The 23,352-nt window shown below is 44.3% G+C and overlaps 1 protein-coding gene across 12 annotated transcripts in view; it reads right to left on the reverse strand.

Moving 5' to 3' along the window:
- The window catches only part of LOC121279192 (protein ITPRID1-like), a 301,605-nt gene that overhangs the window by 112,039 nt on the left and 166,214 nt on the right, over positions 1-23,352 (reverse strand). The window lies entirely within an intron of this gene.

Consider the following 23,352-nt stretch of genomic DNA (forward strand, 5'->3'; position numbering starts at 1 on the left):
CTACTCTCTCATTCCTGACTCCGTCCCCCAGCATGGTCTCAACTCTCTCAGACCTGACTGTGAGCCCAAGAACTGTCCCTACTCTTTCACTCCGACCTGTTAGCCCCAGACCAAGAACTTTGACTTACAATGAGTTCCCCATTGCCATCATGACTGACCACTACACCGCCTCCCTTGCCACCCCCACCTCCCTTCCTGAGTCACTAGGCACACCAGCTTTTGAGTTTTTTCAGCATTTTCTGTAACATATCCCACCCTTTCATATTCCAGAATCTGCATGCATCCCTTCCCATTCATACATGTGGTATCCTATCCACCCCCTTGTGTGTCAATGCTTCACTTCCCTAGTTGGAGTCCAGCTTCCCACCCCTCGGTCTCCCCCCTGCCTGCCATTGTTTTCCTTCCCTGCAACCCCTTGCAATGCCTACCTGCCCCTTTGCCCACTGTGTGTTCCCCCTACCCAAATCCACTTGCAACACCTTCCTACCCCTTGGCCCAAGCGCATTAAGAAAAATTCCCATCGACCCTTCAAGGGCACCTCAACATAGAGGTGCCTTTCCTTCACCCTGTAATCTCATCGGTGGCACTGCCAAGCTGCAAGCCCTCTGATTGGCCCTTAATTATATGGTCATCTTTCATTGATTAATTAAGTGATCTCTTAGTTGGCCTCTGCCAGTAAAATCACCCCAGAGCTCTGCCATCAACCCACATGTGCTTGGGACCCACTTTCTGTACTGCCATCAGGAACTCACTCTGGCTGCCAAAATTCCGGCCATTAACACTGATTCACTCTCCACAGATGTTATCAAATATGGTGAATTTTGCAGCGTTTTCTCTTTTTATTTCTCATAAAGTACTGTTCTTCTGAAAGAAAGTTGTGAAGAAAACTCAGCGTCTGCCTGTGGATCCTATATGGCAGGTAGTGCCTCTTGTGAGGTGTGCCTCTTTGCTGTTCCCTGCTCCAATGTCCACCTACTCCTTTACCATTGTTTCCTCAGAGTATTTTGAAATTACTCCATTTAAAGCATTATCCACTGGTTCTACTGTTCTGGAAAAGGTGCAATAGTCATGGTTGACATTAACTCGCCCCTTTAGAATCATTAAATCAGCAATCATGTCACCTCTCAACCTTCTCATAACCCAATGCCCTCAATTATCCAGTTCCTATTGTGTCAGAGATTAGGCAATCATGTAAAAGAGGAATTGGGTGAATATTTGAAAAGGAGAATAGAAAAGGACACATGGAAATGGGAGAGAAATGGGATTAAGCAGCACCAATTGAAGTTACAATGGCATAGGGTAGTATTTTATTTGAGTTTGCAGGCGTGGAAGACATTTAATTGGATGGGATGGTAGGAGGTGTGGACCCCGCTAACTTCCTGCCTCCACCCCAATTAATTTTGTGGTGGGAAGGCCCATGGATGGCTTTCCTGCCCTGCTGCCATTTAAGGCCCTTAAGTGGACAATGAATGCCCAATTAAGGTCCCATTCTGCCACTGCTACTATTAAACCATCTGCATCCAGGCAGGTGGCCAGGTGAGGAGCACAATGAGTAAACTGCGCGGGTTATCTGTGGTCTCCCGGGAAAGGTGCAGGGGAAAAGGGGGCCCTTATTCAAAAGCCTGATCAGGGGACCTGGCATCAGGAGGAGGCTGCAGAGAGCCAACCCCCTGCCCTTGCTACCAACCCCTCTACAGCCCCGTCTATCATTCCCGCTCAACCAACAAAACTCCTCCCACCATTACTCACCTGAGTGCAGAGATCCAATGAAGATCTGGGCCTTGGACAGATGTATTTCCTGCAGCAGCCATTGCCTCCCCAGTGATGCTGATCATCAAAAGAGCAGCTGGCCTCTGATTAGCCGGCAGCTCTCAGCAGGTAGGACTTCCGCCCCCGATGCCCTGATCCATGGAAGACCCACCAACTGCCTGATTGTTACGTAATACCGGTGGGCCTTCCCAGGAGGAGGCAATGCGACTATCTTGTTGGGTCTCCAACCATTGGCCAAGACCCTTATTCCCTCCATAAAATTCCCCCCTTAAATTCCCCCCTTAATAACCAAACAGCATCCTCCTGTGCTGTAATTTCTATGATTATGTGATTCCGGGTGACAAAGAGGCATGGGTTGAGCCTGGATTTTGGTTTCTGCAATGTTACATTGTGAACAATATATGATGCCACTGTCTCAGGTCCAGAAAACCCCTAATGTTTTAACCTTCTCCACCAGGTGGTGCCCAGAATAAATGACACATTCTAATTTTGCCAGTGGGAAGCAGCCATCTTCTGCCTGGTTAATAGTACCTACAGTGTAGGACAAAGTGTTCAAGAGAAAATATTGTGTGCTTGTGATAAAGGGACGGCAATAATCATCAGTGATTTTAATCTATACATAAACTGGAAAAATCAAATTGGCAGCAATAGCCTGGATGAAGAGTTCTTAGAATGTTTTTGAGATAGTTTCTTAGAGCAGCATGTTCTGGAACCAACCAGAAAGCAGGTTATATTAGACTTGGTATTGTGTAATGTGACATGATTAATTAATGACCTCAGAGTAAAGGCACCCCTAGGTAGCAGCAACCACAATATGATTGAACTTTACATCCAGTTTGAAAGGGAGAAGAGTGGGTCTAAGACTAGAATCTTAAACTTAAATAAGGGCAACTATTTGGGGAGGAAAGCTGAGCTAGCTGAAGTGAACTGGGAAACTAGGCTGGAGGATAGATCAATAGAGAAGCAGTGGCAGACATTTAAGGTGATATTTCAGAGTATTCAGAATAAGTACATTCCTACTATAAAGAAGAATTCTAAGGGGAGGACCCATCATCTGTGGTTAACTAAAGATGTTAAGGAAAGCATCAAACTTAGGGAAAAAGCATACAGGTCTGAAAAGATGGGTGGAAGGACAGATGAAGGGACAGAATATAAAGAATGGCAGAGAATGACTAAAAGGTTAATCAGGAGAAAGAAATTAGAGTATGATAGGAAGTTAGCTAGAAATGTAAAAACGGATAGCAAGAGTTTCTACAGGTATTTAAAAAGGAAAAGAGTAAGAAAAGTGAGTGTTGCTCCTCTAGAGAGTGCCACTGGGGAGTTAATAGTAGATAATAAGGAAATGGTGGAAGAAATGAACAAATGTTTTGCTTCTGTGCTCACCATAGAAGATAGAAAAAACATTCCAGTAATAGCTGCAAATCAGGAGGTGAATGGAGAGAGAAACCTGGCAAAGTTGAAACCACTAGGGAAATGGTACTGAGCAATTTGATGGAGCTGCATGCTGGAATACTCCTAGGTCTTAAAAGAGGTGGCTAATGAGGTAGTCGGTGCACTGGTGTTAATTTTCCAAAATTCGCTAGATTCTTGAAAGATGCCATCAAATTGGAAAGTAGAAAATATAACCCTCTATCCAAGAAGGGAGGGAGGCAGAAAACAGGAAAATATAGGCCAGTTAGCTTGACGTCTATCATGGTGAATTTATTAGAATCGGTCATTAAGGAGGTTATAGCTGGGCGCTTAGAAGAGCTCAAGGCAATAGCGAAGAGTCAGCATGGTTTTGAGGAAGGAAAATCATAGTTAACCAATTTATTGGAGTTTTTTAAAGGAATAACATGTGCAGTGGATAAAGGGGAGCCTGTAGACATACTGTACTTGGATTTCCAGAAGGCATTTGATAAGGTGCCACATCAAAGATTATTATGGAAAATAAAAGTACATGGTGTAGTGGGTAACATAATATTAGCTTGGATAGAAGATTGGCTGGCTGGCAGAAAGCAGAGAGTATGCATAAATGGGTCTCTTTCTGACTGGCAGGATGGGATGAGTGGAGTCCCACGGGGGCCTGTTCTGGGGCCTCAACTTTTTACGATTTACATCAATGACTTAGATAAGGGGAGTGAAGACATGATAGATAAATTTGCAGATGAACCAAAGATTAGTAGGAAAGTATGTTGTGAAGAGTACATGAGGAGGTTGCAGTGGATATAATTAGGCTGAGTGAGTGGGCAAAGATCTGGCAAATGGAGTTTAATGTGGGAAAATGTGAAGATGTTCACTTTGCAGGAAGAACAAAAAAGCAGGGTTCTAGGTGTTTCAGTACATGAGTCACAAAAAGTTAGTATGCAGCTACAGCATGTAATTAAGAAGGCTAATGGAATGCTATCCTTTATTACAAGAGGAATTGAAATCAAAACACAAGAAGATCAGCCGTGATCTTATTGAACGGTGGTGCAGGCTCAAGAGGCCGAGTGGTCTACTCCTGTTCCCATTTCTTATGTTCTTATGACATCAAGGCTCTGACAGACTTTGAAAACAGAGTCATCCAGTTGGAAATTGAAGATCTGGATTGTTCCTGTGCTGATGGTGAGGTTAGTGGTGCTCTACCAAGTGAGGATCCAGCAGTGCAACATCCATCAGACAAATATGCTTTGAGCAATGTGTCCTGTTTGACAGGCCATTGCCATGCACTAATTATCTCCCCTTGCTTTCACAGGGACATCTGGGAAACAGCCAAGAAGTCCATGACCCAGGCCGCCCTCGACCATGGAAGAGCACTCTGCCGAAACCCCATTTGAAGACCCATCACAGCGCTCACCCACATCCTTCACCAGCTACTTGGACTTCAGCAAGGCTTTTGACAAGGTCCTGCATGGGAGACTGATAATGAAGGTAAGAGCCCATGGGATCCAAGGCAATTTGGCAAATTGGATCCAGAATTGGCTAAGTGGCAGGAAGCAGAGGGTGATGGTCGAGGGGTGTTTTTGTGACTGGATGCCTGTGTCCAGTGGGGTTCCACAGGGATTGGTGTTGGGTCCCTTGCTATTTGTGGTATATATAAATGATCTAGACTTGAATGTAGGAAGGTTGATCAGTAAGTTTGCGGATGACATGAAATTTGGTGGGATGGTAAATATTGAGGATAGCCTTAGATTACAGGAAGATATAGACGGGCTGGTCAGATGGGCTGATCAGTGGCAAATGGAATTTAATCCAGATAAGCATGAGGTGATGCACTTGGGCAGTACAAACAAGGCACAGGAATACACAATGAATGGTAGGATCCTGGGAAGTTCCGAGGATCAGAGGGACCTTGGTGTGCATGTCCTCCGGTTCCTTAAGGTAGCGGGACAGGTAGATAAGGTGGCTAAGAAGGCATATACTTGCCTTTATTAGCTGAGGCATAGAATATAAGAGCAGGGAGGTTATACTGGAACTGTATAAAATGCTGGTTAGGCCACAGGTAGAGTATTGCATGCAGTTCTGGAATCCGCATTATAGGAAGGATGTGACTGCACTAGAGAGAGTGCAGAGGAGATTCACCAGATGTTGCCTGGGCTGGAGAGTTTTAGTTATGAGGAGAGATTGGATAGGCTGGAGCCGAGGAGATTGAGGGGGACATAACTGAGGTGTATAAAATTGTGAGGGGCATAGATAGGGTAGACAGGAAGGAACTTTTTCCCTTGGTGGAGAGATCAATAACCAGGAGGCATAAATTTAAGATAAATTGCCTTCATCTACACACCTGGTCACCTCTTCGAAAAATTCAATCAAATTGGTCAGACAAGACCTCCCCTTAACAAAACCACGCTGACTGTCCTTGATTAATCCCTGCCTCTCCAAGTGTAGATTAATTATATCCCTCAGAATTGCTCCCAATAGTTTCCCCACCACTGAGGTTAGGCTGACTGGCCTGTAGTTCCCTGGTTTATGCTTCCTCCTTTCTTCAATAACCATAAACTCTTCAGACCATGAACTCTCTCCTCCATCCTCACTCCTTTTTCATCCCTTTTTTCAATATTCATTTTAATTTTTTTTATTTTTATTTTTTATCCAATTATTTTTATTTTTATTTTCATTTTTATTTATTGTTTTATCCCCACCTTTTATCCTATTTTCAATCTTTTTTTCCCACCACCATCCCTTCCCTCCACCCTACCCCAACTCGGACCATCTGTCACTTGTTCATGTTGTTCTTTCCAGAGTGCTTACCCTTGTTCTGCTATTACCACATTCTGCTTTCCGACCTTAATTCCACCATCTGCACCTCCTTTAGCCAGTACCACTACCATTAACAGCCCGTTGTCCTTTTTTCCATTACATCTCTGGCAATCTCTCCTTTGCCTCCACCTATTACTGGCCTTCCATCCAGCTTCACCTGCTCCACCCCGCCTTAAACAGTATAAATTTCATCACATTTTTACTTCTAAATAGCTCTGAAGAAGAGTCATATGGACTCGAAACGTTAACTCTTTTTTTTCTTCACAGATGCTGTTAGATCTGATGAGTTTTTCCAGCATTTTCTGTTTTTGTTTCAGATTTCCAGCACCACAATATTTTGCTTTTACCCAAGCATATCAATGTGGCTGCAACTGAACTGTCTCAGTTGCGGTGGAATGGTCAAGGTTTCCCTAAAGCATGGCCACTTCCCTCCCGCTCTTCCTGCCACCCCGACATGTGCACTACCATCAAACAGAGTGCTGACTTTGCTGCCAAGCCCCAACCTGCCTCAACCGAAGTGCTGCCCTTGACTCCTGCAACTTGCATCAACAGAAGTGCTGCCCTTGGCCCTTTCCCCAGCTCACCTCAACTGGAGTGCTGCCCTTGCCCCTCCCACCCCCAACTTGCCTCAACCAGAGTGCTGCCCTTGACCCCCCTCCCCTCTCCCAAACCAACTCACCTCAACCAGACTGCTGTTCTTGCCCCGGCACTGCATTATCAGCTAAGAGGAAAAAACTACTTGCCTGTGCCCTCGCCTGAACATGCAGCATCTCAACCTTGAGATCCAACAGGCGACCCTCGCAAGTGCTGTGCAAAGTTAGTGTGCATTCACCTCTGAGTTCCCCTTGAAGTGCAGCTTGCCAGATGCAAGCCTTATAAATGTTGTTGTGAAACACGTCGATGTTCAATCACACCGACATACTCAGCTGATGCAGCATGGGGGGGTGGGGGTATGATTCTGGTGAGCTAGGCTTATAATAATATGCAGATAAATTACACTGAAATTCCTGACATACGGCGGCAGGAAACACGGCCCCCCACTGATGGGCGGAAAGGACAATTGCCAGCGGGTACTGAAAATTACGCCCATAGAATCTTAAAGAAAGAGACCAGTCGACCCATCATGCCTGTGCTGGCTCTGTACTCCTGTTCTCTCGTCTTTCTTCCCCATTAATCTTGGTCAAGTGCGTGTGCAATTGCCTTTTAAAAGTTTCTAAGGGACCTCTTTCCACCATCCTTTCAGTTGTCATGCTCCAAATCTTTTCAAATCAAGTCTATATGCTCTGGTTCCCAATACACTTTATAGAGGAAACAGGTTCTCCCTACTTTTACTATTAAACTCGCCCAGAGGTGGCGCCAAGCTTGATGCTGAAATAGGCTGCATCAAAGGCATCCTGCAGGACGATGGCTACTCTGAGCAGATCATTTCAAGCTGCACATCATGCAAAACTCATGAACGGGCCTAAGGCTGTCACTCTCGATTTTGAAAAGTGTCCAGTCTACCTCAGATTACTCTAGAAGGACAAGGTATCTCTAAAATGTGAGCAACAGGGGAAGCAAGCTGTTACACACTACTACTATGCAGTAGCAACATGAGTGGTATTCGCCACTAACAGGGTGCTGCTATCAAGCCAAAAAGACATTCTGCCTATCACACAAATGAATAGTGTGGTCAATGTGATGCTAGGTATGTAGGCTGTATGTGCCAAAGACTGGTGGATCATATCAAACAGCATGTCCCAAGGCAAAGTACAGACCACACCCAACCAGTCCTTGTTTGCAAAATTCAAAACACAGGCTGGAATTTTACCTCCCCGTCATGGCGGGGATGCAGCCATAAAATGAGGCGAGTGATTCTAAACTCCGTTAACTTTGGCGGGAACGTAAAATCCCACTGGCGTAAAATTCCACACACAGTGCCCAACATTGGATGTGATTCTGCAATCAGACAACATTTGCTAAGTAATCCTCAGTATGCTAAGAATTATGCTGACAACCAATTTAAGATTCAGTCAGTCTCACAGTGTGACACATTTGCGCGCACTGGAAGTTACATATACACAGAACCCTGTTCTTTGCGAACAGAAAGTACAGCTCACCAGGTGCATGCCTGTTTCAGCTAAACAAAATAAGAGACAGCCATTCGTTGGTTCATTCCTTGGGTCAACACCTTGACCAATCATAGTCAAGCTGCTTGGCTTAAATTTCAAACAATGCTTGGCAATTAATTATCAGTCACTACCAATTGATGCATTCTGCATAGCAATGCCTCTGCCAATCAGAGTTCACTTGCCAATCAGCACTTTCTTTTCATACAGTATAAATTATTGTTCCCTTTACATTTGGTATTCTTGTGAATTATCCTGATGAATGCAAGAAGAAAAGCTGTGACAAAAAATGTCTCCTTTTTCCAGCAATACTCGAGTTCTGAACTGCCAAGTGATTATCCAGAAAATTCTGAGATCCAGAAATGAGTTGGTCCCAAGAATTCCAGACTAGAGTGGTTACAGTGAACTAACCAGATATGTGACATGACTGGCATTAAAAATAAGTAAAACCTACCCTCTTGGTTTCATGCATCGTTTCCTGACCCATGACCCAAGACAAGTCCAGATATTTGTGTTTTGGTCAAGGCAGCCACAAAAATCAATCAATCATATTTCATTGCAGGTGAGAAGTGAATGTTAGTTGGGGAATTCTGAATGTTTTTCCTAGATATTCTACTGTTTGCTAATGTAATCCCTAGCTTGTTGACTTCTCCATTTAAATAAAGTGAGATCATATGATCTTATTAAGGCTTCACCTGCTACTATCACTAACATTGTTTATCTATCCTCATCGCTCATGGAGGCTCTAATGCCATGGATCAAATTTTATGAAATCATCTGATCTTGCAGACCATACTTTTTAAAATTGGAGAAAAAAAATATGGGCTGCATGCAAGCAGCATTCTGATATAGACTCCCTCAGCAGGTGAAGTGTTGGGAGTGTGTACTTGGAAAAATTATCCTCTGAAGTGAAAAAGAGCATCTGTTTAACTCTGGAGCTTTTAATCCTTCACCTACAAAATCATCTCCAGCTCTACTAAGAAAATAATACTCAATCATTTCCAATCATGAATAGTCTTAAACACATCATTAGGATTTAAAGAAAACACAGCCCTTCAATTAGAACGTGACATTTACAATAAAAGTTACCATAGAAACCATTTGAAGTGAAAAATGCACAATTCAAGAAGTCTGCCTGGCCTTATCTAAAAATTTAAATAAAAAGGTGAAATTACTGCAGTTTATGATTTCAGGAAATTACGCCAGCTCAGATTATTATCAGGATAAACAATTGTTTTACTAAAACAAAAACAGAATTACCTGGAAAAACTCAGCAGGTCTGGCAGCATCGGCGGAGAAGAAAAGAGTTGACGTTTCGCGTCGTTGTGACCCTTCGAAAGAACTTGAGTTCGAGTCCAAGAAAGAGTTGAAATATAAGCTGGTTTAAGGTGTGTGTCTGGGGAGCGGAGAGATAGAGAGAGAGAGAGAGGTGGGGGGGGGGTGTGGTTGTAGGGACAAACAAGCAGTGATAGAAGCAGATCATCAAAAGATGTCAACGACAATAGTACAATAGAACACATAAGTGTTAAAGTTAAAGTTGGTGATATTATCTAAACGAATGTGCTAATTAAGAATGGATGGTAGGGCACTCAAGGTATAGCTCTAGTGGGGTTTTTTTTTTATAATGGAAATAGGTGGGAAAAGGAAAATCTTTATAATTTATTGGAAAAAAAAGGAAGGGGGAAACAGAAAGGGGGTGGGGATGGGGGAGGGAGCTCACGACCTAAAGTTGTTGAATTCAATATTCAGTCCGGAAGGCTGTAAAGTCCCTAGTCGGAAGATGAGGTGTTGTTCCTCCAGTTTGCGTTGGGCTTCACTGGAACAATGCAGCAAGCCAAGGACAGACATGTGGGCAAGAGAGCAGGGTGGAGTGTTAAAATGGCAAGCGACAGGGAGGTTTGGGTCATTCTTGCGGACAGACCGCAGGTGTTCTGCAAAGCGGTCGCCCAGTTTACATTTGGTCTCTCCAATGTAGAGGAGACCACATTGGGAGCAACGAATGCAGTAGACTAAGTTGGGGGAAATGCAAGTGAAATGCTGCTTCACTTGAAAGGAGTGTTTGGGTCCTTGGACGGTGAGGAGAGAGGAAGTGAAGGGGCAGGTGTTGCATCTTTTGCGTGGGCATGGGGTGGTGCCATAGGAGGGGGTTGAGGAGTAGGTGGTGATGGAGGAGTGGACCAGGGTGTCCCGGAGGGAGCGATCCCTATGGAATGCTGATAAGGGGGGTGAAGGGAAGATGTGTTTGGTGGTGGCATCATGCTGGAGTTGGCGGAAATGGCGGAGGATGATCCTTTGAATGCGGAGGCTGGTGGGGTGATAAGTGAGGACAAGGGGGACCCTATCATGTTTCTGGGAGGGAGGAGAAGGCGTGAGGATGCGCGGGAGATGGGCCGGACACGGTTGAGGGCCCTGTCAACGACCGTGGGTGGAAAGCCTCGGTTAAGGAAGAAGGAGGACATGTCAGAGGAACTGTTTTTGAATGTAGCATCATCGGAACAGATGCGACGGAGGCGAAGGAACTGAGAGAATGGGATGGAATCCTTACAGGAAGCGGGGTGTGAGGAGCTGTAGTCGAGATAGCTGTGGGAGTCGGTGGGTTTGTAATGGATATTGGTGGACAGTCTATCACCAGAGATTGAGACAGAGAGGTCAAGGAAGGGAAGGGAAGTGTCAGAGATGGACCACGTGAAAATGATGGAGGGGTGGAGATTGGAAGCAAAATTAATAAATTTTTCCAAGTCCCGACGAGAGCATGAAGCGGCACCGAAGTAATCATCGATGTACCGGAGAAAGAGTTGTGGAAGGGGGCCAGAGTAGGACTGCAACAAGGAATGTTCCACATACCCCATAAAGAGACAGGCATAGCTGGGGCCCATGCGGGTACCAATAGCCACACCTTTTATTTGGAGGAAGTGAGAGGAGTTGAAGGAGAAATTGTTCAGCGTGAGAACAAGTTCAGCCAGACGGAGGAGAGTAGTGGTGGATGGGGATTGTTCGGGCCTCTGTTCGAGGAAGAAGCTAAGGGCCCTCAGACCATCCTGGTGGGGGATGGAGGTGTAGAGGGATTGGACGTCCATGGTGAAGAGGAAGCGGTTGGGGCCAGGGAACTGGAAATTGTTGATGTGACGTAAGGTGTCAGAGGAATCACGGATGTAGGTGAGAAGGGACTGGACAAGGGGAGAGAGAAGGGAGTCAAGATAACGAGAAATGAGTTCTGTGGGGCAGGAACAAGCTGAGACGATCGGTCTACCGTGGCAGTTCTGTTTGTGGATTTTGGGTAGGAGATAGAAGCGGGCCGTCCGAGGTTGGGCGACTATCAGGTTGGAAGCTGTGGGAGGGAGATCCCCAGAGGAGATGAGGTCAGTGACAGTCCTGGAAACAATGGCTTGATGTTCAGTGGTGGGGTCATGGTCCAGGGAGAGGTAGGAGGAAGTGTCTGCGAGTTGACGCTCAGCCTCCGCGAGGTAGAGATCAGTGTGCCAGACAACAACAGCACCACCCTTGTCAGCGGGTTTGATGACAATGTCAGGGTTGGACCTGAGAGAATGGAGTGCAGTAAGTTCAGAGAGAGACAGGTTAGAATGGTTGAGAGGAGCAGAGAAATTGAGACGACTAATGTCGCGCCGACAGTTCTCAATGAAAAGATCGTTTTACTACCTTGTTCATAATGAGCTTATAATACCAACATCTCCATTCCAACAATTTTACATGTTAAATTTAAACAATTTATAAATAGGACACTTTCCTGACTCAATGGGCTAAATTTGCCTTTTATGGGTTATAGTTCTAGCCTGCAGAATTGGGGAGCATACAAAAATGTATTTCTTGCGTATTGATTTAAACAGAAGTGTGTTAGCTTGGTGCTCAGTCAGATAAAATTATAATGCAATACAAAAAATTAAACCCATTTTCAGAAATAAATCACAGACGATAGATCATAGAATGTGGTTCCAGAATTGAGTTCTAGCACTGACTGAGGCTTAAATCTACCCACAGCCTGCTCTATGAATTTTATAACAGTTAACTAGGCTGAGTGTTGGGTGCCTTCAACTTGGAAAAAAACCTCTCCTGGTACCTCTTGGTGGTGAGAAAGCGGTAGCACATTTTAGATAAGAACCAAATGGTTAATGTTAAAGTTTAAGCACAGGGACCAGGTAGGAGAAATGGACACATTACACACAAATCATTACTGCACTGATCGTTTGAGCGTGTTTATGTTTAAGGAACAACCTCACGGTGTAAATGTGTTGAAATATTCTGGAGGATTGAAACTTTAATTATCTTAAGTCTGCCTAATGTAGGCCTAGGTTAGCTATAGTTTGAATTCCTAACTAGAAATGGAAACTTACTTCTTATATTAAAGACTGGGTTCGGAATCGTCCAGTCCCATTGGCTGCGGGTGTCATGGCAGGCGTGAGCGGACAATATGGTGAGAAGGCCAAAAATCGGTTTCACGCCATCATGAAACCAGTTTGTGATCATCTGCTCCACCCATCAAAGTTGGGCCGCAATTCCTGCCGCCGCACGTCGGGAACCTAATTTCAATACTTTAGCATCTCACTGGAATCATCCCCCCATGCTGGATCATCCAGGCATGGTGGTGTGATTGCACGCCGATGTGTTTCACAACTGTACATAAGTGACATGCAACTGGCAAACTACACTTTACTTGGGACCTCATGACAATTCTGCCCTAAGAAATGGTTTCCAAGACCCTATAAATGCACTTTTGCTTGGTTCAGTAGGTCAGGGCTGTTCTTTACTCACACTGTTTGAATGGAAATGGTTTCATTTCTGCAATTCTTACCTTGTGCCATCTGTGATCACAAGATAAATGTTCGTGAAATTCTGATACTTCATCTATGTAAAACAGGACCTGTCATCAATGTGATAGGGTTAATGCTTATGTGTACGATTAGAATTGGAAAAAAATCCTTTCCTGGTACCTCTACGATCTCACTGCCTTAAATCTTTATAGTATAACCTCTGTTGTTTGATACACTTGTTTTTTCTTATCATATTAAATATGGAACAATATTGTGTCATACAGTTTACATTTTATCATGTTTTCCACTGGAAAGATCAAAATTACAAAGGTTAATTTTACAGTGTAGTACTCCTGGCACAGACTGGCACAGACATATAATGTAGATACATGTCGGGACTTTCTGGCCCCGTCATGGCAGGACCTGCCACAGAAGATTTGACGGCCCAGCGAAAAGTCCATTGACTTTTGGCGGGATCAGACAATCCTGGTAACAATGTCCAGAAAATCCCACCCATTGGATGGAATTTTCCCAGGACTGGGGTACAGTAGCAGGCTGGTAAAATGGAGTCCTAACCACCAATAAAAATGGCAAGTTTTCATGACTTATCTTCCTGAGCCCACCTCATTATTTATTCACTCCCACGAAACACGCCATTTCAAAGGGTGGGGTCTCATTCGCCCACTCACCGTCACCCCGCTGTTGCATCAGGCAGGCCACCATCTTTAAAAGGCAGCCGCTAGCAAAGCATCATCGTCACCAGCTCACCACCACTGCCCAGGAGACATGGCCAGCAAAGAAAAAAAGACTGCAGCCCCCCCACCGTTTCAATGATGGGTCCCTCAAGCGATGCTGGATGCCGACAGGATGCACTCTACCACTATTCTGGCAGCAGAATGGGCAGCAAAGTCAACAACCTGGCTTGGGAGGCAGTAGCAGCAGTCATCTGCGTGAACGCACTGCAGAGGGCAGCCACCCAGTGCCACAACCGAATGAATGATCTCCTCCGTTCAGCCAGTCACTCTTTTCATCACACCCAACTCACGCACTCACATACCCAGCACACATCCACAGGACCCTCACTCACTGCCAGTGCAAGGGACATCATCATTCCCTCTTTCACACACATTTGCATTGTCCTCAGCCCGTTCATGGGACCATTCACTACCTACATAGGCCAGGCCCAGCATGCATCCTGATACACTCTCTTCATCTTTATCCATGCAGGACAAACTGGCACATGACAGGAGGAAAGGTTGCAGACAGGTGGGGGGATGCCAGAGATCAAAGTTCTGACAGAATTTGGAAACAGAGCTATCTACCTGGCCGGCGATGACCAGGACCGGTACTGTGCTGACAGCACTGCTCTACCAAGTGGGGATCCAGCAGTGCAAAATCTATCAGACAACCATGCCGTGAGTGATGTGTCCTCTTTCACAGGCCACTGCCATGCACTATCTCCCCTTGCTTTTGCAGGCAAATCTGCCAAATAGCCAACAGAGTCCATGACCCAAGGCCTCCAATCAAGTTCCAAAGAAACCTCTGAAGAGGAATCTGAAGGCACCCTCCCTGAAGTTTTGTCACAGTGCTCACCCACATCCTCCACCAGCACAGGGACACACACATCTCGGTGGGACCTAGCTTTAGAGTAGCCTCGGGATCACAATCTGGTGAGCACATTGCACTTTTTGATCCACAGCCGGAGGATGCAGGGACTTCCCAGGTCCCTGGCACTCAGAGGACTGCTGGAGGCCAGAATGTTACTGAGTCCGAGTCAGATGATAAACTTCTGGACTCGGTCATGTCACAGTTGCTGGAGCTGCAAAGGCAAGCTAGGGAACATCAAGTAGGGATGTTTGCTGCACTCTTCAGATTGCAAGGCACGATGGAGGAGTCCGTTCATCTTCAGGCTGAGGTCATAGCTCTGGCATTGCAATGCACTGAGGTTAACACTGGCAGGATGGCAGCCGCCATGGAGACCTTGGTCCAGGACGTCACTCCTGCACTGCTGCATGGGCTTAACTGCATCGCTGATGCCGTAGTTCGCCTCCAACAGTGTGTAAATGAGAGGGGTCTTGGGCAGCTCGATCTCACCCCAGCTACCCTTTCCACTCACAGAGTCAGCCAGGGGCCTTTGGGCACCCATAGGGAGGAGGATCAGCAGGTACACACACTGGGCCATCCACTTAGGTGACTCTGGGAGTGACTGGCCCATCTGAATCCCATCTTCCTGTGATCTCCACAACTCCAGCTTCAAAGGCCAAGGAAGGTGCCGCTGCCACACAGCAGGACCCCGGAAGCAGGCTGGGGCCCTCCAAGTCTCTGCCCTCAAGAGGACATCCACCAAAGTTATCACAGACCTAGGGCATCTGTCATGAAGCTACGAATGTGTATACTATTATTAGAAGTATTTTTCTTTTAAAACAGAGGTTTGGCCTGTGGGTGTGTCTTAATTGGATTAATGCCAGCTAGTCAGGGTGCTTTGATGTGTACTAGTTTTGAGATATAAGAGAGGTAGAGTGCATTTGCATTTTTTTGAACATAGTGTTCAAGAAGGCGAGTGAAATCTGGCACCTAGCTAGCAGAGACCAAGCAATATGTTTATATTATGAATAAAATTGGTACTATGGTGGGAGTTTTATTGTTACAAGAGGCTGGTGATATAATGAGAATTTACATTCAATGAACTGTGCAAGGTGTAAGAATAGCAGTTTTGTGTGCAGGGCAGAGGCAATGTAAGATCAAATCAGCCGTAAGCCTCCAACTGTCTCCACAGGAACCAATGTGAAAAGAACCTCATTTTGAATTTGTATGGTGAAAATGCTTTGCCTAGTGAGCTTAAGGTATATGCTTCGCTTTCAGAAGAAATATTGGTGAAGTATAATGTGGTGAAAAAGGCTATTTTGAGTACATATGAATTGGTTCCTGAAGCGTACAGGCAGAAATTTAGGAGTATGAGAAAACAGCCTGGGCAAACTTATATGGAGTTTGAAAGAGTAAAACAAAGTAAATTTGACCGGTGGATAAGGATGTTAAAAATAGAGACAACCTATGCAGCTCTCAGGGAAGTAATTCTTTTGGAAGAATTTAAAGATTCAATCCCTTCAGTAGTGAGAACTCATGTGGAGGATTAGAGAGTTGATTCTGTAAGACAAGCAGCAGAGATAGCTGATGATTATGAGTTAGTTCACAGAGCTAAACTTATTTTTTCATCACCCTTTCAAACTGGAAAAGGATAAAAAGTGGGAAGGTGAAAGGAAGGTAGGTATTTAGGGAAGAGAAGGAGTAGCTGGAAGTTCCCACAGTTTTTTCTCAGAATAAAAAGGAAGGTGTTGAAGGTAGAAGTGACATTCAAAAATTGAAATGTTTTCATTGTAATAAAATGGGGCACCTGCAAAAACTCAGCAGGTCTGACAGTATCTGTGGAGAGGAATACAGTTGATGTTTCGAGTCCGTATGACCCTTCATCAGAATTAAGAAATATAGAAATCAGTGTGTTGGAGATTGCAGGAAAAATCTGTTGGAATTGTTGGGGCACAGAAAGGCTCTGGAAGTAAAAAGTACAGTGTTCTATATTTCTTAGTTCTGATGAAGGGTCATACGGACTCGAAATGTCAACTGTATCCCTCCCCGCAGATGCTGTCAGACCTGCTGAGTTTTTAGAGGTATTTTTGTTGTTGTTCTAGATTTCCAGCATCCGCAGTATTTTGCTTTTAGGATGGTGTTGAAATCCACTTAGCTGGCACTGTATTTGATAACATTGTTCAACAGGAAGGAATACAGGACAATTCAGCTAAGATGTTTAACTCAAAGAGGTTAGTGGAGTTACAGAAAAACAATTTGCAATTAAAACAGTTATATCAGAAAGCTTATTCAGAAACAGAAGCAAAATGTATTCCAATATGTTATTATCTATGGGAAGGTATTTTAATGAGGAATTGGTGGTCGGATCATGTCTTCGCAAATGAAAGCTGGAGGGAGGTGTATCAGATTGTTATCCCATTAGAGTATAGAAATGAGATTCTGAGGATTGCTCATGAAATTCCAATGGAGGGACATTTGGGAATTAGGAAAACACAGGAAAAAATACAGAGGAATTCTTTTTGGCCAGGATTGCATAGGGATGTAGTCAAGTTCTGTAGAACTGTTATACATGTCAACTAACAGGAAAACCACAAGCAGTGATTAAGCTGGTGCCTTTAATCCTGATACCAGCATTTGAAGAACCTTTTACCAGGGTCATGATTGATTATGTAGAGCCCCGCCCTAAAGCTAAAAGTGGAAATCAGTATTTACTGACAATAATGGATGTGCCTACCAGGAATCCTGAAGTGATTCCTTTAAGAAATATTACAACTAAGAAGATTGTCGAGGAGTTAATTAAATTTTTTACAAGATATAGGTTACCTGAGGAAATACAATCAGATCAGGGGTCAAATTTCATGTCACGGCTGTTTAAAGAAGTAATGAACAGTTTGGGCATGAAACAGTTTAATCAACAGCTTATCAGCCAGAGTCACAAGGAGCTTTGGAAAGATTACATCAAACTTTAAAAACTATGATGAAAGCATACTGTCGGGATTATGCACAGGATTGGGATACAGGAATTCCATTTTTGTTATTTGTTATTAGAGATGATCCTAGTGCATCAGCAGGTTTTATCCCCTTTGAACTCATTTATGGCCATGAGGTAAGGGGACCATTGAAATTGATTTATGAGAAATTGGTGGGTCAAAATTCAGAAACTATTCTCATGGATATCGTATCAAATTTCAGGGAAAGATTGAACAGAGCTAGGGAACATTTAAAGATATCGCAGCAAGTGATGAAAGTGAAAGCAGATTAAAAAAAGCTAAAATTTGCAGTTTTGTATCTGGGGAGAAAGTGCTAGTTTTGTTACCAGCGCTAGGTGATTCATTAAATGCAAGATTTTAGTGAGCCATACAGGATTGAAAAGAAGTTGAGTGAAGTAAATTATTTAACAAATACTCCAGATAGAAGAAAGAAGCAGAGGGTGTATCATGTAAATATGTTTAAAAAGTACTTTGACAGGGAAAAGGAACAAAAAGTGGTGTTAGTGCTGGTGGATGATGAGAAAGGGGTAGAAGTGCAGAACTCTGAAACTGATTTTCCTCCAATCAAATTGGATAACGAGAGGGTGCTTGAAAATTTAAATGAAATATTGAGTTACCTTCCAAGCAAGTGTCAAAGTGATTTAGGAAAGCTATTGCAGCCACGCAAACCTATTTGTGGAAATAAGTTTGGAATGACATATTTAGTTTTACATGATGCATATATAGAAATATTGGGCAGAATTTTCAGAGCCAGCTGGTGCGGGCATGATAGGCCACCTATCACGCCACGTGTGTGGGAAATATAGTGGGACCCACTTCACAATGGCGTGAAGGTCGTGATCATCTGCTCAGCCCGCCAACAGCAGGCCGCGTTTCCCAGCATTGGTCTGCTGGGAGCTAATTGTGATACAAATATAATTATGTAATATAATTAGCATATACTTAAAAGGCCATCCTGCTAGGCTCTTGGAACCCCTCTGTATCATCCATCCATGTCGGCAGGAAAGCACCAATGTGTTTCACAACAGCACGCAGGCAATGTGTACTTGGCGGCCTTCACTTTGGGGGAACTGAGGTGAGTGAGCAGCAGTATTCTCTACAGCTCGGCCACTTACAGGCCTCAGGGGCACCAGGGGCCGGGGGAAACTTATGCCAGTGGCATCGAAATTGAGCGCCATGGTCACTTTCACAGCCTTTGGCAATGGATGCCCTCCATGTCCACTTGGCACCAAGTCCTGCAGTAAGTAGCAGATGTGAGCCACCAGGTCCCTAGACATGAGCAGTCATCGGCAACACTGGTTCTCAGTCATCTGCAGGAATGGCAGGCAGCGTCTATAGACCCTGGGTATCACTAGGCGCCGACCAGCCATGGCTGTCGTTCATGGGCAGCGTGTGCAGGAGCCCCAGCTGCCCCTTCTTCTTGAGGTTGCTGCTCCTGCCTTTGCACAGCTAAGAACCTCAGCCACTCTCTCCTCAATCTTCTACAGTCTCCATAGGCCATCAGGCATACAGCCAGGTCACCAGGATCCATGATCCTGAAGTGGTCCTCCTGCAGCATGAAAGAGCTGTGGTTATCATGGCTGTACTTAGCACCTTTCCTGGCCCTGTGTGACCGCCCCTTAATGCTTCCTGAAGAGTGATGGTCACCCCTCAGATGGCCAGAGATGAGTGCTACCCTGTCAACCTGCGACATGAGGAACACTGGTCCAAACCAGGATGCTGAGATTGCACGGGGCTGTGAGCACCTCCAATAGTGACTGCTACATGGCCAGCATCGGCGAGCAGATTGTACAATGCGTGTAGTCCAATTGCTCTGTGGTCCAATAAAGTGGTGGTGGACTCGAAGTCTGTGGTGGAGGCATGGGGGTCAGGGAGGAGTGGGGTAAGGTATGGAGTGCTTGGTGGCCCTTTGGTGCCTCCGTGTTGCTTGCATGGGCAGGCAGGACAGGAGCCTGAACCCAATCATATCACTGTGACCGCGCCTGATCTGTCTCGGTTGCAGAGGCATGGTCAATTTATACAGTGCCCTTAATGCGTGGCCACTTCCCTCGCTTAGCCTGACCCTCACCTTGATTGCCTGTGAATGGGATGCAGCTCCAGGGCAGCACTTGACCCCCCAACCTCCACTCCGCCCCACCGACAACGGTTGCTTCCAAGGCTGGCCAACACTTGCCTCTGAACAGCCTCCCCCCTACCTCAGCAGTCACCTTCACAGCCAGGTATCAGTTTCCTCCTCCCCCACCCCCACCCCAATGCCCCTGAGGCCTGTAAGCAACAGGTGAGCTGTGGAGAACGTTGCTGCTCACTCACCTCAGTTCACCTGAAGTGAAGGCTGCCAAGTGCACATCCCCTGTATGCTGTTGTGAAACAAGTCTGTGTGCTGTCCTGCCGATGTGGGCGGATGACACGGAGGTGTTCCAAGAGCCTGGCAGGAAGGCCTTTTAAATACATGCTGATGTATTACAATTAGCCCCCTGCCATACTGATGGCAGGAAATGCAGCCCTCCATTGGCGGGCTGAGTGGAAGATTGCGACCTGCCTTCATGCCGTCATGAAGCAGGTCGTGCCATATTTTCCACGCATGCCACCTATCACGCCCGCCGTCAGCGGGCTCTGAAAATTCCACCTATTGTGTCTGTTTTGCTTCTATCTGATTTTCCAGCATGAAACAGATTGCAAATGACATGAATCACACGAAATGAGTTCTAAAATGTGAAGCTCTGAACTGGGAGTGCAAATCATAATATTTTCCCTAATGAAGTCTTTCATTTAATTATAATAAAACACAATTCTTGTGTCATTATTCTATACTATTGTTTTATAAGTGAGGTGAAGTCTTAGGTGTTGAACTTCCTCTATCTGCTACCTTACTTGTTCACTAGTAATATATTATCTATTGCAACTTTATGCATAATCATAATTTTTGTGTACAATATGTTAACCAGTGCAATAAAAATCGCACACAGAGCAAATTTCAACCTCAAAAGATCTGTAGGCATTCAGCTTATGAGCTCTCTGGGTGGCTAGTTGTCAGTTATAGATAACAACCGAGTATTATGGTGAAATTTCCACCATCCAGTTTTGGCCTCTGTCTGAGCAGAATGCTGGAACTTTTTAAAAGCCTTTTATCAAAAAATGTTCTAACTATATTATAAGTATGTGCTATTAATAATGCATTACCAAAGACATATGGGTGTAAAGGAGTTAGTTTCATTGAATGAGATTGCATTGGCAAAATTAATAAAATAAAAACCCAACAGGTCTAAAGAAGTAGACAACCATGTATTAATAAGCAGCATAATTGTATCCCATATATGATTGCTCAAGACCTGAGACAGTGTGATTTCTATATTGTGCAGGGATAATCTTGCAGGTTCAGGCTCTTTGGCTGGCTCTTCAACCCATATTTCCATCCAGTAAGGCTTCACACTGGATGCAGAGCTTTACAAAATTACTCTTTATATGCCTAATGCTCAGTTCAAACTTGGTGACAAAGGGTCTGAAGACAGCTGAGTTAGTGGACATGAGGCTACTCTATGACAGGTAAGGTTGGTATGCACCATTGCTGCAATGGTGCTTCCAATGTGTTTTCCACTTGGGTTTAGGAGCATTAAGAGAATTTATTAAGTTTATTAGTTCTAGACACCACCTTCCATGTTGTTTTGTATAAGTTATGAACAAGCCCAGGCATGATGATGTCGTTAAGCATATGAAATGACCACGTTGGTGTCTGTCTCTCTTTACAAGTTCCTCCAAATATACAACAGGTTTTGGCAATGAGGATGGAATTGAAGTACAACAATATTAGCATGAAATGGCAGTAGAGAATGTGATGAACAAAATAATCTAGTTCCCACTGATTTGGCTATAGGATGGTGACGAATTTGGCTGGATTATGTAAGGCCTGAGCTTCAAACTGTGAATGGGATGCCTTATGGTACTATTGTCCATCTGATTCAACTGCTGGCCTCACTGGCTTTAGTGAGTTTATTCTGACTTAGCTTCTGTATCACTGTTACAGACAGCCACAATTAAATGTTTACTGGGTCGCTGTTACATTTGAAAATGGGACAATATGGCTGTGCCCATGCGATACATTGGAAGGCTAGGAATGCATGATAGAGTTTGAGAGCCATTCAGTTTATACATTGAAATACTGGACATGGTCATCAGAGCTAATGACATATTAATGAAACGAAAGTGAAAGTAAAGAGGTCCAGACTCAGAATAAAGCAATACTTGAGCTCAAGAAAGCAATTTTGCTAATGGAGAGAAACTTTGAAGTGTACAGTAACAGATCTTCTTACTCCCAAGAAGGCAAAAGATGTATTCTGCAAAATAATTATTACCATGTTGGAGCAACATTTTAATCCTAAATCACTAAAGATAAAGGAAAGTTACAAATTTGGAATCAAAAATCAGTGAAATAGTGAAACAGCTGTTGAGCACATTGTGACACTAAAGTATTTATTGCAACTTTGGCACATCCCTAGACTTTGCTTGAGGAGACAGATTTGTGTGTGAATTAGTGGATGAAAGAATTCAGCCAGTTACTAAACACACAAAATCTTATGTTTGAGCTTGCGTTTGAGCTTGACTGCTCTTTCTATGGAGATGGCATCAAAGAATGTTCAAAAGCTTTGTCCTATGCAAGGTCATACTACTGCATCTTGTACAGCTTGCTGCAGTTGTCTAGAGCCTAGGTGAGACCGCACCTGGAATATTGCATACAGTTTTTGTCTCCTTATCTAAGGAAGGATATACTTGCCATAGAGGGAGTGCAGCAAAGGTTCACCAGACTGATTTCTGGGATGGTGGGATTGTCTTAGGAGGAGAGATTTAGGAGACTGGGCCTGCATTCTCTGGAGTTTAGAAGAATGAGAGGTGATCTCATTAAGCAAACAAAATTCTTACAGGGCTCAACAAGATAAACACAGGGAGGATGGTTCCCCTGGCTGGTGGTGGGTTTAAAGCCAGGAGACACAGTCTCGGAATTAGGCGCAGGTCATTTAAAACTGAGATGAAGTGGTGATTGTTTGGAATTCCCTACCCCAGAGGCTCAATCATTGAGTATGTTCAAGACTGAGATCAATAGATATCTAGATATAAGGGTATGGGGTAGTGTGGGAAAATGCCATTGAGGTAGAAGATATGCCATGATCTCGTTGAATGGCAGAGCAGGATCGAGGGGCCAAATGGCTTACTCCTGCTCTAATGCTCCCATGTCCACTATTAGAAGGGTTCTGCTAAGTCTAAAGTGGAGAGACCTGATCAGAAGAGTGGTCAGGAGAAGATAGAAGTTTAGTGACTTGTTATCACTGTAATAGCAATTACATGGCACAGGCATGTCAGTACAGAAATGCTAAATGCTTTAATTGCCAAAAGATAGGTCATATTACAACTGCTTGCTGAACAAAAGCCAGAGCAGGATAGGAACCCTTTCCAGTAATAATGGAAAGCAGTGGCACAACATGGGTGGAATTCACAACCTTGAAGTCAATCCAAAATATTTAGGCAAAGAGAAGCTAGGGCTGTACAGTATTTCTGTCTCTTGCAATCACTGAAATGACAGAGATTTTTGTACAAACATGTTGAAAAATCCACATTATATCAATATGCATCTCAATAAAGCTGAAGATTGTTCAATCATGAGTAGAGACACATAGGAGAGCAAATTCAGTGATGTACTTCTAACTGAAAACATAGTTCAATTGAAAACCTACTCTGCTGAGGTGTTAGAAATGTATGGACAAATGGAGTGCAATGTCCAATGTAAGGGTAGGTCCCTCTAGTTACCCATAGTTGTGGCAAGATAAGAAAGCCAATGTTAATGGGCAAAGACTGCTTTCACAAGCTGAAGTTACACTGAAGCTTGTTTTTCAGATTGAAATTACCAAGAAAGTGAATAGCTAC

Source organism: Carcharodon carcharias, chromosome 6 (assembly GCF_017639515.1).
Source record: "Carcharodon carcharias isolate sCarCar2 chromosome 6, sCarCar2.pri, whole genome shotgun sequence".
Lineage (NCBI taxonomy): Eukaryota > Metazoa > Chordata > Chondrichthyes > Lamniformes > Lamnidae > Carcharodon > Carcharodon carcharias.